The sequence below is a fragment of the Cebus imitator genome, unplaced genomic scaffold, assembly GCF_001604975.1.
Source record: "Cebus imitator isolate Cc_AM_T3 unplaced genomic scaffold, Cebus_imitator-1.0 Scaffold1105, whole genome shotgun sequence".
Classification (NCBI taxonomy): Eukaryota; Metazoa; Chordata; class Mammalia; order Primates; family Cebidae; genus Cebus; species Cebus imitator.
Genome location: NW_016108420.1, coordinates 49,847 through 55,114, shown reverse-complemented (window position 1 = coordinate 55,114; position 5,268 = coordinate 49,847). Strand labels below are relative to the sequence as shown.

The following is a 5,268-nucleotide window of genomic DNA, read 5'->3' as shown; positions in this document are numbered from 1 at the left end:
TGGATGCAAACAAATTCCTGAATAAGATAGGGTTACAAATTACTATCGCTCCCAGCGAAAGATCACAAGGTTAATGTTTTAACATTTCTGGCATATACCTGCTAATTGTAGAGATTTTAGCTGCAGACAAAACCATAGCCCTACCTGAAAGTCTATGTTTAATAACAACTGATTATGGCCAGTTTAACTTTGCAACACTTTGCAACTGGTACATTAAGCCATTAGAAAAATTATTAGTGACAAATATCTGTTTCTGTCAAATAACAAAGATTTCCTAAGTAAAGTTGCACTGCTACATCACCCACCAGACATTATTTTTCCTATGGCACTTCAGTAGGAATTAACAAGAGAAACTCCTGAAGCATGCAACCTCCAAGGGGACTATCTGACAGGCCAGAGAAACTCCTTTCTTAAGTCTTTGGCTACTGTATACGTATGTATAGTATATTTGTAAATATTCCTCCAAGACTTCACTGGCACATGTCAGGGGGTTACCAGTTTCAAAGAAAATATCACTTTAGAATATTTTATGACATCTTTAGCCAGTGAATATGCAGTGATTTTTTCCCTTTCTTTCTTTTTATATTTTATTTTTTTGGCTATCTTCCTGACTAGGAATGAATATGCAGTGACTAGACACTAATTTTCTCTCCATATCTTCATAATTATAACTGAAAATGAAATCATTCCTAACCTCATGCTATTCACCAAGTCAAATACCCATGAACATAAACAATACTGAAAGCAAGCTGTATAATCATTTAGAATTTGTTTTGAAAATAGATTTTCTGCTTTATTAATTTAATTACACAAAGGACACTATATTTTTCTGACTACTTCATTACACTGTGATGAAAATTAAGAACTTGGAAGTCTTTTAAAAAGCCTTATCTCTTTGGATACAAAAACTACCCAACATGTGATTTATCAAAAATATCTCCCATTTGTGTCACAGACATTCCAAAGGAAATAAAGACAACATTACACATGATTATCTTGATGCAGTGACTGACTTCTTCATTTTTGATGAGGAACGAAGAAAAAGTATTTGTAACAGGTTCCCATCTAGCTGTTAGGGAACCTGAAGTCTAAGTGTTACCCTGAACAAAACTGCTCTTCGGCATGGTTGTGTTTTTCTCATTACTATCATTGTTGACAGCTATAGCATGATAATGCCAAGTAAGACTTATGTATTTAAATGAAGTAATACAAGAAAAATGATGAGTTATATAGTTTGCACTTTGCAAACACAAATCTATTTGATATGTATGTGCTAGCCTCATCAAGATTTCAAAAGAATAAAGTGTAGTTTAAAGATTAACACCTACAACACATGTTCACTTGCTATCTCAGAAACAATCATATGATACAGATATTATCATCCCCATGTTCCAATAAGTTGATTGAAACTTAGTTGTTGAGTGATTTGCCAATTATACAGCTAGTCATCAGTGCAATCAGGTTTTGAACCCAGGACTTGAGATGCTCAATCCAATGTTCTTTCCACTACACCATGTTGTGTCCTTGCAAAACACTTGATAATCATTTTGTCTGTAAGGTAATACTGAGAAAAGCTCAATATATGACTCAATATATGACTTTGGGGTACCAGTGCCAATTTCTAACTTATGAGGTTCATTGAGAGATACGGAAGCAGCCAGGAGGGCAGCAGTAAATCCCTAAATGCCATTCAAGAGAAAACACCCAGAGCAATTAATTTTAGCCTTGGCAAAGATATATTGACTTTTGTTAGTTTCCCTTTTCTGGATTTTATTAAAAGATGGTGCATGCATAAATCAAAGAATACAGGAAGAATACAAACTGGTAAAAATAAACAACAGAAAACTAGGTAGGTAAAGGAGACCAGGATTTATTTTATAAATGCAATAGTCTTCATGAAAAAATTATTTCTATCAATTTTATGTCATATGTCAATTAAATTTTATTTTAGATTCGTTTGCAGAACTAATTATTCAAAGTAATATTTTATTACTTTTTAAATATATTTTGTAAGCAAATATTAATGTTCAGCATGTGTGTCTGTGGCAATACAGCAAGTGCCTAACAACTGGAACTTCAGAGCCACCCTGCCTATAATTTAATACTGACTTCTCTGCTTACCAGCTATGCAGTATTGAGCAAGTTACTTAACCTCTCTGTATCTCAATTTTCTCATTTATAAAATAAAAGACTGATAAAAATAGTACCTACCTCAATGCTATTGTGAGAGTTAAAATACACAGGGATCCGCTCACCTGGCTATGCTGCTGCGGCCACTGCGGGGCTGGGCCGCCCGGGCGCTGCGCTGCTGGGGGCAGGGGAGCCCCAGGAGCCCGGCCTCAGGCCCCAAGCGCTGAGGGTGCACCGCGGGGCCTGGCCTCTGGTAACGCGCGTCTTGGCCCCGTCTCCCAGGGGCCCCAAGCGCCCCCCTAGTCCCCGCCCCTCGGATCCCGGAACCCGCGCTAGCCAGAAACACCTCCCCCAAGGCCGAGATTTCCGTCTCGGCTGAGGCGGGGCGGTGGCGGCCATCGGTACCCGGGCGCCAGGCCGCAGCGAGCGCTGGGGCCGTGGGGTTCTGCGCCCGGCTCTTGTTCCGCGATGGGCAGAGGGGCTTTAAAGAGGAGGACGGACCCCCTGCCCTCTGGGGCGGGGGCCGCTCTGAACAATCTGGCCCACACTCGGGTTTCCTGGCCCGGTTTTCGGCCCTTGGGGGCGATGGGGACTGGGAGCTGCCTAAGCCGCTTCTCCTCGCACTCTGGTGCCAGCGTTGGGAGGGCGGTTACGCTCCCGGCGCTCTCCTGCCCTCCCCGGGAGTGGGGACCCATTCAGAAATGGGCGATTCTTATAGCCCAGTTCTGGCATCCGACAGCTGGCTGTTGAGAGACACCTCAGAACCACCTGTGGGGCGGATGGGCAGCGATGCCCGCCCTGGGCATAGAGGAACACCTGGGTCCCAGTCCTAAACCCACGCCCGCTGCCCTCTCTTCCCCGTGCACCGCCAGTGGAGGCCGCTCTGCCTTTCCACTTGCTGAACGCCCAGTCTGTGAAGATCTAAACAGATGACATGTGGAAAATGCAAAGTATAATGTACTAAATAGAGAACAGGAAAAAGAGAAAAAATTAGTGATCTGTGTAGAGGGCAATATTGCAAGGGGGAAGACGACATGCCTGGAGTTCCTCTCTAAAGCGACAGACGTCTAGGTGTTAAGGGAGCCCATGTCCAAGTGGAGAAATGTCCATGGCCACAATCCTCTGTGTCTGATGTATCATGATGCCTCTCACTGGGGCCTTACGCTTCAGAAGTATGTGCAGCTCACTATGCTTGATATGCATACTCGTCCTCAGATGTCATCTGTACGGTTGATGGAGAGGTCGATTCGCAGCGCAAGATACATTTTTGTAGAAAACCTGTATAGAAGTAGTGGGAAGATGCCAGAAATGGACTATATAGTTCTGTCGGAATGGTTTGACTGGATCTTGAGGAACATGGATGTGTCCGTTGATTTGATAGTTTACCTTCAGACCAATCCTGAGGTTAAAGAGGAGATGCAGGGAAGAGGAAAAGGTCATTCCACTGGAATACCTGAAAGCAATTCACCATCTCCATGAGAAGTGGCTCATCAAAGGCAGCCTTTTTCCCGTAGCTGCCCCTGTTCTGGTGATTGAGGCTGACCACCACATGGAGAAGATATTAGAACTCTTTGAACAAAATTGGGATCGAATATTAACTCCGGAGAATCAGAAGCATGGCCCATAGGAAGTGAAAGGTCTATGGATCATGTCCAAAAAATGCCCGCAGCTGCCGAGTTAGCTATTAGGAGCAATCTGGAAAAACTTACTCCAAGGAGAGATTTGTGTCTGGCCAGCTTGATTTTCCTAATGGTCTTGTCTCCTTTGCAAGTGTCTTTGTCAAGAGTCTCTGGCCCTTGTAGATAAATGACAAATGGGACCAATGGGTTTGCCAAGCCTGCAGCCTCACATTCCCCCACTCTCCCAGTGGCTTTGCACTGCTGAGTCGCTCGTGAAGCCCTTAGGGAGAGCACCTGTCGTGTGCCTGACCTCACGCTTAAGCTGTGTACCAGTCGTCTCAGCTTTCAGCAGGAGGCCAAGGTTGGAGTCTTATATCCTAGCTCAGAAAGGTTGAGGGGCTCCCCAGGGATCACACAGCCAGTGTACAGTGGAGCTGGCACTATTCAGACTTTCAGCCAACTCTACAACTTTCCCTCGCCCTGGGCTCCCTCCTCCTGAGAGCTGTGCCTTACCACCCTGCGTCTTCTGGTGGAGACTCTCTTATGTTTTGGGGAGAGCTAGCAGTGTATGGAACTGGTATCATTTTCTCAACATTAAGCAGTTCCTAAGGACAGTCAGCATTTCTAGACTTCCACAAAATTGTGCTGCATTTGGCTGGAGCCTGGTGTTCAGTGGTTTCCCTGCCAAGGCTGCTGCAGCCCTGTCTACCACGTCTTCATATGGACTTTGAGGACCTTATTAGATTCACGTGCTGGCTCCTGAATGGTGCTGGGTCTCCTTGGTGATGAAGGTCCTACTTGAACTGCTGTTGTCTCCATGTCAGGAAAGTCACTTTTGGTTCCTGGCTGGGTGGCCCAGAGCCAAGCTGGGGCAAGGGGCAGCTAGCCCTGGCTTCCAAGGCTCCCTTCCTGTCTTGTGTCCTTGTATAAGGAGCTTTGCCCTTGGAGTTACTGACAGTCTGTGGCCCAAGGGAGATACACAAGTGGACTTAAGTCTTTTTTGAAATGTTGTTTCATCAGAGGAATGCCTCGGGCCATCAAGCCTGAAATCATCTTTGTTGGTTCAGAAAATACCTTAGCTTCACTCAGCTGGAACTGCGTTGAAGGCACAGCTGATCCTTGGATCAAGTAGAAAACAAGAGAAAGAAAGAACATTCCCTTTGGGGACAGTCTGGAAAGTTGGTATTTGCAAGTAAAGGCTCTGGACGCGTTGCTGGTCCTGACTCTTTGAGGTGGGCAGAGAGAGCTTCCAGAAGACTGGCTGCAAACCCCGTGAAGGGTTAAGGCTCGACTGGAGAAACAGGTCACAGCCTCTCAGAATAGCCATAAATAGAGTAGCAAGGCCACTCCCTGACCCCTGTGAGTGTGGGCACCTGTGCATGTGATGCTCTGACTCTACAGAGGTGCCAGGTGCCCCTGCTGGGCCAGTCCCAGAGAGTTAAGAGGTCAAGGTCCCCTGGTCCTTCCTGTTCAGACCAATTCTTGTGCCACTGGCAGAATGACAGGCAGCACCCAGTTC

At 45.4% G+C, this 5,268-nt stretch overlaps 1 pseudogene; it reads left to right on the top strand.

Annotated features, from left to right (window-relative positions):
* The first annotated feature begins 2,719 nt into the window (after window positions 1-2,719).
* LOC108298818 lies at window positions 2,720-4,719 on the top strand (annotated as a pseudogene).
* Window positions 4,720-5,268: the final 549 nt, after the last annotated feature.